The 10,000-nt window shown below is 40.3% G+C and overlaps 17 non-coding genes across 17 annotated transcripts; all 17 read left to right on the top strand.

Annotated features, from left to right (window-relative positions):
- The first annotated feature begins 371 nt into the window (after nucleotides 1–371).
- On the top strand, nucleotides 372–490 carry LOC141304072 (5S ribosomal RNA). Its single transcript, XR_012344037.1, has one exon. It is a non-coding gene; the product is annotated as a 5S ribosomal RNA (ribosomal RNA).
- Nucleotides 491–574: 84 nt separating this feature from the next.
- On the top strand, nucleotides 575–693 carry LOC141304272 (5S ribosomal RNA). Its single transcript, XR_012344237.1, has one exon. It is a non-coding gene; the product is annotated as a 5S ribosomal RNA (ribosomal RNA).
- Nucleotides 694–1,494: 801 nt separating this feature from the next.
- LOC141304260 (5S ribosomal RNA) lies at nucleotides 1,495–1,613 on the top strand. The gene has a single exon (XR_012344224.1). It is a non-coding gene; the product is annotated as a 5S ribosomal RNA (ribosomal RNA).
- An 84-nt stretch (nucleotides 1,614–1,697) lies between these two features.
- Nucleotides 1,698–1,816, top strand: LOC141303176 (5S ribosomal RNA). The gene has a single exon (XR_012343160.1). It is a non-coding gene; the product is annotated as a 5S ribosomal RNA (ribosomal RNA).
- Nucleotides 1,817–2,593: 777 nt separating this feature from the next.
- LOC141303282 (5S ribosomal RNA) lies at nucleotides 2,594–2,712 on the top strand. Its single transcript, XR_012343263.1, has one exon. It is a non-coding gene; the product is annotated as a 5S ribosomal RNA (ribosomal RNA).
- Nucleotides 2,713–2,797: 85 nt separating this feature from the next.
- LOC141303650 (5S ribosomal RNA) lies at nucleotides 2,798–2,916 on the top strand. Its single transcript, XR_012343629.1, has one exon. It is a non-coding gene; the product is annotated as a 5S ribosomal RNA (ribosomal RNA).
- A 732-nt stretch (nucleotides 2,917–3,648) lies between these two features.
- LOC141303209 (5S ribosomal RNA) lies at nucleotides 3,649–3,767 on the top strand. The gene has a single exon (XR_012343193.1). It is a non-coding gene; the product is annotated as a 5S ribosomal RNA (ribosomal RNA).
- An 84-nt stretch (nucleotides 3,768–3,851) lies between these two features.
- Nucleotides 3,852–3,970, top strand: LOC141303062 (5S ribosomal RNA). The gene has a single exon (XR_012343045.1). It is a non-coding gene; the product is annotated as a 5S ribosomal RNA (ribosomal RNA).
- Nucleotides 3,971–4,054: 84 nt separating this feature from the next.
- On the top strand, nucleotides 4,055–4,173 carry LOC141303485 (5S ribosomal RNA). The gene has a single exon (XR_012343465.1). It is a non-coding gene; the product is annotated as a 5S ribosomal RNA (ribosomal RNA).
- Nucleotides 4,174–5,538: 1,365 nt separating this feature from the next.
- Nucleotides 5,539–5,657, top strand: LOC141303609 (5S ribosomal RNA). Its single transcript, XR_012343589.1, has one exon. It is a non-coding gene; the product is annotated as a 5S ribosomal RNA (ribosomal RNA).
- Nucleotides 5,658–7,033: 1,376 nt separating this feature from the next.
- On the top strand, nucleotides 7,034–7,152 carry LOC141303279 (5S ribosomal RNA). The gene has a single exon (XR_012343262.1). It is a non-coding gene; the product is annotated as a 5S ribosomal RNA (ribosomal RNA).
- An 84-nt stretch (nucleotides 7,153–7,236) lies between these two features.
- LOC141303484 (5S ribosomal RNA) lies at nucleotides 7,237–7,355 on the top strand. Its single transcript, XR_012343464.1, has one exon. It is a non-coding gene; the product is annotated as a 5S ribosomal RNA (ribosomal RNA).
- A 731-nt stretch (nucleotides 7,356–8,086) lies between these two features.
- Nucleotides 8,087–8,205, top strand: LOC141303278 (5S ribosomal RNA). The gene has a single exon (XR_012343261.1). It is a non-coding gene; the product is annotated as a 5S ribosomal RNA (ribosomal RNA).
- Nucleotides 8,206–8,289: 84 nt separating this feature from the next.
- LOC141303483 (5S ribosomal RNA) lies at nucleotides 8,290–8,408 on the top strand. Its single transcript, XR_012343463.1, has one exon. It is a non-coding gene; the product is annotated as a 5S ribosomal RNA (ribosomal RNA).
- A 730-nt stretch (nucleotides 8,409–9,138) lies between these two features.
- Nucleotides 9,139–9,257, top strand: LOC141303208 (5S ribosomal RNA). The gene has a single exon (XR_012343192.1). It is a non-coding gene; the product is annotated as a 5S ribosomal RNA (ribosomal RNA).
- An 84-nt stretch (nucleotides 9,258–9,341) lies between these two features.
- LOC141303061 (5S ribosomal RNA) lies at nucleotides 9,342–9,460 on the top strand. Its single transcript, XR_012343044.1, has one exon. It is a non-coding gene; the product is annotated as a 5S ribosomal RNA (ribosomal RNA).
- An 84-nt stretch (nucleotides 9,461–9,544) lies between these two features.
- On the top strand, nucleotides 9,545–9,663 carry LOC141303481 (5S ribosomal RNA). Its single transcript, XR_012343461.1, has one exon. It is a non-coding gene; the product is annotated as a 5S ribosomal RNA (ribosomal RNA).
- The last annotated feature ends 337 nt before the right edge of the window (nucleotides 9,664–10,000 follow it).

The raw sequence follows: 10,000 nt of genomic DNA, 5'->3' as shown, positions 1-10,000 counted from the left end.
CTGTATTCTTTTAACAGAGTTTACCTGTTTTTAGGGTATGGACAAATGAACTGTATTCTTTTAACAGAGTTTACCTAGTTTTATCGTGTTGTTTTAAAGTCTTTTATGTGAACCTTGTAAATACACCAAATCTATTTAAACCAATTTTCTTTTATGTCTCATTCTTTTAACCACTAGTCATCTCTCACAGTTAAATCTGACCCCATTTTAGTCTTGTAACTCGGCTGATAAGGCCGATTGTTACACTTTTATGGGAGACCGCCTGGGAATACCAGGTGCTGTAAGCTTTTGCCTTTTCTTCACTATTTATATAATATGCTGGCTTTTACGGAGGCTGATCTTTAAATAGCCCACTTTTTGGAGCAGCCCTCGCTTATGGCCATACCGCGCTGAGAGCGCTCGATCTCGTCTGATCTCGGAAGCTAAGCAGCGTCGGGCCTGGTTAGTACTTGGATGGGAGACCGCCTGGGAATACCAGGTGCTGTAAGCTTTTGCCTTTTCTTCACTATTTATATAATATGCTGGCTTTTACGGAGGCTGATCTTTAAATAGCCCACTTTTTGGAGCAGCCCTTGCTTATGGCCATACCGCGCTGAGAGCGCCCGATCTCGTCTGATCTCGGAAGCTAAGCAGCGTCGGGCCTGGTTAGTACTTGGATGGGAGACCGCCTGGGAATACCAGGTGCTGTAAGCTTTTGCCTTTTCTTCACTATTTATATAATATGCTGGCTTTTAGAAAGACGTGTTTTACCGCTCTATTTATTACAATCATTTACATGTATTATAGAGTTTTAAGTGTTTTACATGTTTTTTAGGCCATTTTATTACTCTTAACATTTTAAGTGTATGTGTCTTTAATAAATGGATGGTTGGCCTGTCATGTGACTAGACACATGACAGGAAGCAGGAAGTACAACTGTATAAGAGAGCAGCATGACAAACAAAGGACAGTCACCAAACTGTTGGATTGAGGAGTTGCTAATTTTAGAGCTCACCTTTCCATTCACCACCTGCAAACTTTGGATTACACTTTCTGTGGATTGTATATACACTGGTGGACACTCACATTGGACTTATCAACACACTGGGGTTCTTGGACTGTTTTTAGGGTATGGACAAATGAACTGTATTCTTTTAACAGAGTTTACCTGTTTTTAGGGTATGGACAAATGAACTGTATTCTTTTAACAGAGTTTACCTAGTTTTATCGTGTTGTTTTAAAGTCTTTTATGTGAACCTTGTAAATACACCAAATCTATTTAAACCAATTTTCTTTTATGTCTCATTCTTTTAACCACTAGTCATCTCTCACAGTTAAATCTGACCCCATTTTAGTCTTGTAACTCGGCTGATAAGGCCGATTGTTACACTTTTATGGGAGACCGCCTGGGAATACCAGGTGCTGTAAGCTTTTGCCTTTTCTTCACTATTTATATAATATGCTGGCTTTTACGGAGGCTGATCTTTAAATAGCCCACTTTTTGGAGCAGCCCTCGCTTATGGCCATACCGCGCTGAGAGCGCCCGATCTCGTCTGATCTCGGAAGCTAAGCAGCGTCGGGCCTGGTTAGTACTTGGATGGGAGACCGCCTGGGAATACCAGGTGCTGTAAGCTTTTGCCTTTTCTTCACTATTTATATAATATGCTGGCTTTTACGGAGGCTGATCTTTAAATAGCCCACTTTTTGGAGCAGCCCTCGCTTATGGCCATACCGCGCTGAGAGCGCACGATCTCGTCTGATCTCGGAAGCTAAGCAGCGTCGGGCCTGGTTAGTACTTGGATGGGAGACCGCCTGGGAATACCAGGTGCTGTAAGCTTTTGCCTTTTCTTCACTATTTATATAATATGCTGGCTTTTAGAAAGACGTGTTTTACCGCTCTATTTATTACAATCATTTAAATGTATTATAGAGTTTTAAGTGTTTTACATGTTTTTTAGGCCATTTTATTACTCTTAACATTTTAAGTGTATGTGTCTTTAATAAATGGATGGTTGGCCTGTCATGTGACTAGACACATGACAGGAAGCAGGAAGTACAACTGTATAAGAGAGCAGCATGACAAACAAAGGACAGTCACCAAACTGTTGGATTGAGGAGTTGCTAATTTTAGAGCTCACCTTTCCATTCACCACCTGCAAACTTTGGATTACACTTTCTGTGGATTGTATATACACTGGTGGACACTCACATTGGACTTATCAACACACTGGGGTTCTTGGACTGTTTTTAGGGTATGGACAAATGAACTGTATTCTTTTAACAGAGTTTACCTGTTTTTAGGGTATGGACAAATGAACTGTATTCTTTTAACAGCATTTACCTAGTTTTATCGTGTTGTTTTAAAGTCTTTTTATGTGAACCTTGTATATAAACCAAATCTATTTAAACCAATCTTCTTTTATGTCTCATTCTTTTAACCACTAGTCATCTCTCACAGTTAAATCTGACCCCATTTTAATCTTGTAACTCTGGATGGGAGACCGCCTGGGAATACCAGGTGCTGTAAGCTTTTGCCTTTTCTTCACTATTTATATAATATGATGGCTTTTACGGAGGCTGATCTATAAATAGCCCACTTTTTGGAGCAGTACTCGCTTACGGCCATACTGCGCTGAGAGCGCCCGATCTCGTCTGATCTCGGAAGCAAAGCAGCGTCGGGCCTGGTTAGTACTTAGATGGGAGACCGCCTGGGAATACCAGGTGCTGTAAGCTTTTGCCTTTTCTTCACTATTTATATAATATGCTGGCTTTTACGGAGGCTGATCTTTAAATAGCCCACTTTTTGGAGCAGCCCCCTGCTTAAGGCCATACTGCGCTGAGACCGCCCGATCTCGTCTGATCTCGGAAGCAAAGCAGCGTCGGGCCTGGTTAGTACTTGGATGGGAGACCGCCTGGGAATACCAGGTGCTGTAAGCTTTTGCCTTTTCTTCACTATTTATATAATATGCTGGCTTTTAGAAAGACGTGTTTTACCGCTCTATTTATTACAATCATTTAAATGTATTATAGAGTGTTAAGTGTTTTACATGTTTTTTTAGGCCATTTTATTGCTCTTAACATTTTAAGTGTGTGTGTGTGTCTTAAATAAATGGATGGTTGGCCTGCCATGTGACTAGACACATGACAGGAAGTAGGAAGTACAACTGTATAAGAGAGCAGCATGACAAACAAAGGACAGTCACCAAACTGTTGGATTAAGGAGTTTGCTAATTTTAGAGCTCACCTTTCCATTCACCACCTGCAAACTTTGGATTACACTTTCTGTGGATTGTATATACAATGGTGGACACTCACATTGGACTTATCAACACACTGGGATTCTTTTACTGTTTTTAGGGTATGGACAAATGAACTGTATTCTTTTAACAGCATTTACCTAGTTTTATCGTGTTGTTTTAAAGTCTTTTATGTGAACCTTGTATAAAAACCAAATCTATTTAAACCAATCTTCTTTTATGTCTCATTCTTTTAACCACTAGTCATCTCTCACAGTTAATTCTGACCCCATTTTATTGTTGTAACTCTGGATGGGAGACCGCCTGGGAATACCAGGTGCTGTAAACTTTTGCCTTTTCTTCACTATTTATATAATATGATGGCTTTTACGGAGGCTGATCTATAAATAACCCACTTTTTGGAGCAGTCCTCGCTTACGGCCATACTGCGCTGAGTGCGCCCGATCTCGTCTGATCTCGGAAGCAAAGCAGCGTCGGGCCTGGTTAGTACTTGGATGGGAGACCCCCTGGGAATACCAGGTGCTGTAAGCTTTTGCCTTTTCTTCACTATTTATATAATATGATGGCTTTTACGGAGGCTGATCTATAAATAGCCCACTTTTTGGAGCAGTACTCGCTTACGGCCATACTGCGCTGAGAGCACCCGATCTCGTCTGATCTCGGAAGCAAAGCAGCGTCGGGCCTGGTTAGTACTTAGATGGGAGACCGCCTGGGAATACCAGGTGCTGTAAGCTTTTGCCTTTTCTTCACTATTTATATAATATGCTGGCTTTTACGGAGGCTGATCTTTAAATAGCCCACTTTTTGGAGCAGCCCTCGCTTACGGCCATACTGCGCTGAGACCGCCCGATCTCGTCTGATCTCGGAAGCAAAGCAGCGTCGGGCCTGGTTAGTACTTGGATGGGAGACCGCCTGGGAATACCAGGTGCTGTAAGCTTTTGCCTTTTCTTCACTATTTATATAATATGCTGGCTTTTAGAAAGACGTGTTTTACCGCTCTATTTATTACAATCATTTAAATGTATTATAGAGTGTTAAGTGTTTTACATGTTTTTTAGGCCATTTTATTACTCTTAACATTTTAAGTGTGTGTGTGTCTTTAATAAATGGATGGTTGGCCTGCCATGTGACTAGACACATGACAGGAAGCAGGAAGTACAACTGTATAAGAGAGCAGCATGACAAAAAAAGTCACCAAACTGTTGGATTAAGGAGTTGCTAATTTTAGAGCTCACCTTTCCATTCACCACCTGCAAACTTTGGATTACACTTTCTGTGGATTGTATATACAATGGTGGACACTCACATTGGACTTATCAACACACTGGGATTCTTGGACTGTTTTTAGGGTATGGACAAATGAACTGTATTCTTTTAACAGCATTTACCTAGTTTTATCGTGTTGTTTTAAAGTCTTTTATGTGAACCTTGTATATAAACCAAATCTATTTAAACCAATCTTCTTTTATGTCTCATTCTTTTAACCACTAGTCATCTCTCACAGTTAAATCTGACCCCATTTTAATCTTGTAACTCTGGAAGGGAGACCGCCTGGGAATACCAGGTGCTGTAAGCTTTTGCCTTTTCTTCACTATTTATATAATATGCTGGCTTTTAGAAAGACGTGTTTTACCGCTCTATTTATTACAATCATTTAAATGTATTATAGAGTGTTAAGTGTTTTACATGTTTTTTTAGGCCATTTTATTGCTCTTAACATTTTAAGTGTGTGTCTTAAATAAATGGATGGTTGGCCTGCCATGTGACTAGACACATGACAGGAAGCAGGAAGTACAACTGTATAAGAGAGCAGCATGACAAACAAAGGACAGTCACCAAACTGTTGGATTAAGGAGTTTGCTAATTTTAGAGCTCACCTTTCCATTCACCACCTGCAAACTTTGGATTACACTTTCTGTGGATTGTATATACAATGGTGGACACTCACATTGGACTTATCAACACACTGGGATTCTTGGACTGTTTTTAGGGTATGGACAAATGAACTGTATTCTTTTAACAGCATTTACCTAGTTTTATCGTGTTGTTTTAAAGTCTTTTATGTGAACCTTGTATAAAAACCAAATCTATTTAAACCAATCTTCTTTTATGTCTCATTCTTTTAACCACTAGTCATCTCTCACAGTTAATTCTGACCCCATTTTAATGTTGTAACTCTGGATGGGAGACCGCCTGGGAATACCAGGTGCTGTAAGCTTTTGCCTTTTCTTCACTATTTATATAATATGATGGCTTTTACGGAGGCTGATCTATAAATAACCCACTTTTTGGAGCAGTCCTCGCTTACGGCCATACTGCGCTGAGTGCGCCCGATCTCGTCTGATCTCGGAAGCAAAGCAGCGTCGGGCCTTGTTAGTACTTGGATGGGAGACCGCCTGGGAATACCAGGTGCTGTAAGCTTTTGCCTTTTCTTCACTATTTATATAATATGCTGGCTTTTAGAAAGACGTGTTTTACCGCTCTATTTATTACAATCATTTAAATGTATTATAGAGTGTTAAGTGTTTTACATGTTTTTTAGGCCATTTTATTACTCTTAACATTTTAAGTGTGTGTGTGTGTGTGTCTTTAATAAATGGATGGTTGGCCTGCCATGTGACTAGACACATGACAGGAAGCAGGAAGTACAACTGTATAAGAGAGCAGCATGACAAAAAAAGTCACCAAACTGTTGGATTAAGGAGTTGCTAATTTTAGAGCTCACCTTTCCATTCACCACCTGCAAACTTTGGATTACACTTTCTGTGGATTGTATATACAATGGTGGACACTCACATTGGACTTATCAACACACTGGGATTCTTGGACTGTTTTTAGGGTATGGACAAATGAACTGTATTCTTTTAACAGCATTTACCTAGTTTTATCGTGTTGTTTTAAAGTCTTTTATGTGAACCTTGTATATAAACCAAATCTATTTAAACCAATCTTCTTTTATGTCTCATTCTTTTAACCACTAGTCATCTCTCACAGTTAAATCTGACCCCATTTTAATCTTGTAACTCTGGATGGGAGACCGCCTGGGAATACCAGGTGCTGTAAGCTTTTGCCTTTTCTTCACTATTTATATAATATGCTGGCTTTTAGAAAGACGTGTTTTACCGCTCTATTTATTACAATCATTTAAATGTATTATAGAGTGTTAAGTGTTTTACATGTTTTTTTAGGCCATTTTATTGCTCTTAACATTTTAAGTGTGTGTGTGTCTTAAATAAATGGATGGTTGGCCTGCCATGTGACTAGACACATGACAGGAAGCAGGAAGTACAACTGTATAAGAGAGCAGCATGACATACAAAGGACAGTCACCAAACTGTTGGATTAAGGAGTTTGCTAATTTTAGAGCTCACCTTTCCATTCACCACCTGCAAACTTTGGATTACACTTTCTGTGGATTGTATATACAATGGTGGACACTCACATTGGACTTATCAACACACTGGGATTCTTGGACTGTTTTTAGGGTATGGACAAATGAACTGTATTCTTTTAACAGCATTTACCTAGTTTTATCGTGTTGTTTTAAAGTCTTTTTATGTGAACCTTGTATATAAACCAAATCTATTTAAACCAATCTTCTTTTATGTCTCATTCTTTTAACCACTAGTCATCTCTCACAGTTAAATCTGACCCCATTTTAATCTTGTAACTCTGGATGGGAGACCGCCTGGGAATACCAGGTGCTGTAAGCTTTTGCCTTTTCTTCACTATTTATATAATATGATGGCTTTTACGGAGGCTGATCTATAAATAGCCCACTTTTTGGAGCAGTACTCGCTTACGGCCATACTGCGCTGAGAGCGCCCGATCTCGTCTGATCTCGGAAGCAAAGCAGCGTCGGGCCTGGTTAGTACTTAGATGGGAGACCGCCTGGGAATACCAGGTGCTGTAAGCTTTTGCCTTTTCTTCACTATTTATATAATATGCTGGCTTTTACGGAGGCTGATCTTTAAATAGCCCACTTTTTGGAGCAGCCCTCGCTTACGGCCATACTGCGCTGAGACCGCCCGATCTCGTCTGATCTCGGAAGCAAAGCAGCGTCGGGCCTGGTTAGTACTTGGATGGGAGACCGCCTGGGAATACCAGGTGCTGTAAGCTTTTGCCTTTTCTTCACTATTTATATAATATGCTGGCTTTTAGAAAGACGTGTTTTACCGCTCTATTTATTACAATCATTTAAATGTATTATAGAGTGTTAAGTGTTTTACATGTTTTTTTAGGCCATTTTATTGCTCTTAACATTTTAAGTGTGTGTGTGTCTTAAATAAATGGATGGTTGGCCTGCCATGTGACTAGACACATGACAGGAAGCAGGAAGTACAACTGTATAAGAGAGCAGCATGACATACAAAGGACAGTCACCAAACTGTTGGATTAAGGAGTTTGCTAATTTTAGAGCTCACCTTTCCATTCACCACCTGCAAACTTTGGATTACACTTTCTGTGGATTGTATATACAATGGTGGACACTCACATTGGACTTATCAACACACTGGGATTCTTGGACTGTTTTTAGGGTATGGACAAATGAACTGTATTCTTTTAACAGCATTTACCTAGTTTTATCGTGTTGTTTTAAAGTCTTTTTATGTGAACCTTGTATATAAACCAAATCTATTTAAACCAATCTTCTTTTATGTCTCATTCTTTTAACCACTAGTCATCTCTCACAGTTAAATCTGACCCCATTTTAATCTTGTAACTCTGGATGGGAGACCGCCTGGGAATACCAGGTGCTGTAAGCTTTTGCCTTTTCTTCACTATTTATATAATATGATGGCTTTTACGGAGGCTGATCTATAAATAGCCCACTTTTTGGAGCAGTACTCGCTTACGGCCATACTGCGCTGAGAGCGCCCGATCTCGTCTGATCTCGGAAGCAAAGCAGCGTCGGGCCTGGTTAGTACTTAGATGGGAGACCGCCTGGGAATACCAGGTGCTGTAAGCTTTTGCCTTTTCTTCACTATTTATATAATATGCTGGCTTTTACGGAGGCTGATCTTTAAATAGCCCACTTTTTGGAGCAGCCCTCGCTTACGGCCATACTGCGCTGAGACCGCCCGATCTCGTCTGATCTCGGAAGCAAAGCAGCGTCGGGCCTGGTTAGTACTTGGATGGGAGACCGCCTGGGAATACCAGGTGCTGTAAGCTTTTGCCTTTTCTTCACTATTTATATAATATGCTGGCTTTTAGAAAGACGTGTTTTACCGCTCTATTTATTACAATCATTTAAATGTATTATAGAGTGTTAAGTGTTTTACATGTTTTTTTAGGCCATTTTATTGCTCTTAACATTTTAAGTGTGTGTGTGTCTTAAATAAATGGATGGTTGGCCTGCCATGTGACTAGACACATGACAGGAAGTAGGAAGTACAACTGTATAAGAGAGCAGCATGACAAACAAAGGACAGTCACCAAACTGTTGGATTAAGGAGTTTGCTAATTTTAGAGCTCACCTTTCCATTCACCACCTGCAAACTTTGGATTACACTTTCTGTGGATTGTATATACAATGGTGGACACTCACATTGGACTTATCAACACACTGGGATTCTTTTACTGTTTTTAGGGTATGGACAAATGAACTGTATTCTTTTAACAGCATTTACCTAGTTTTATCGTGTTGTTTTAAAGTCTTTTATGTGAACCTTGTATAAAAACCAAATCTATTTAAACCAATCTTCTTTTATGTCTCATTCTTTTAACCACTAGTCATCTCTCACAGTTAATTCTGACCCCATTTTAATGTTGTAACTCTGGATGGGAGACCGCCTGGGAATACCAGGTGCTGTAAACTTTTGCCTTTTCTTCACTATTTATATAATATGATGGCTTTTACGGAGGCTGATCTATAAATAACCCACTTTTTGGAGCAGTCCTCGCTTACGGCCATACTGCGCTGAGTGCGCCCGATCTCGTCTGATCTCGGAAGCAAAGCAGCGTCGGGCCTGGTTAGTACTTGGATGGGAGACCCCCTGGGAATACCAGGTGCTGTAAGCTTTTGCCTTTTCTTCACTATTTATATAATATGATGGCTTTTACGGAGGCTGATCTATAAATAGCCCACTTTTTGGAGCAGTACTCGCTTACGGCCATACTGCGCTGAGAGCACCCGATCTCGTCTGATCTCGGAAGCAAAGCAGCGTCGGGCCTGGTTAGTACTTAGATGGGAGACCGCCTGGGAATACCAGGTGCTGTAAGCTTTTGCCTTTTCTTCACTATTTATATAATATGCTGGCTTTTACGGAGGCTGATCTTTAAATAGCCCACTTTTTGGAGCAGCCCTCGCTTACGGCCATACTGCGCTGAGACCGCCCGATCTCGTCTGATCTCGGAAGCAAAGCAGCGTCGGGCCTGGTTAGTACTTGGATGGGAGACCGCCTGGGAATACCAGGTGCTGTAAGCTTTTGCCTTTTCTTCACTATTTATATAATATGCTGGCTTTTAGAAAGACGTGTTTTACCGCTCTATTTATTACAATCATTTAAATGTATTATAGAGTGTTAAGTGTTTTACATGTTTTTTAGGCCATTTTATTACTCTTAACATTTTAAGTGTGTGTGTGTCTTTAATAAATGGATGGTTGGCCTGCCATGTGACTAGACACATGACAGGAAGCAGGAAGTACAACTGTATAAGAGAGCAGCATGACAAAAAAAGTCACCAAACTGTTGGATTAAGGAGTTGCTAATTTTAGAGCTCACCTTTCCATTCACCACCTGCAAACTTTGGATTACACTTTC

The sequence above is a fragment of the Garra rufa genome, unplaced genomic scaffold (genome assembly GCF_049309525.1).
Source record: "Garra rufa unplaced genomic scaffold, GarRuf1.0 hap1_unplaced_001, whole genome shotgun sequence".
Classification (NCBI taxonomy): Eukaryota; Metazoa; Chordata; class Actinopteri; order Cypriniformes; family Cyprinidae; genus Garra; species Garra rufa.
This window is presented reverse-complemented; position numbering and strand designations above follow the sequence as displayed.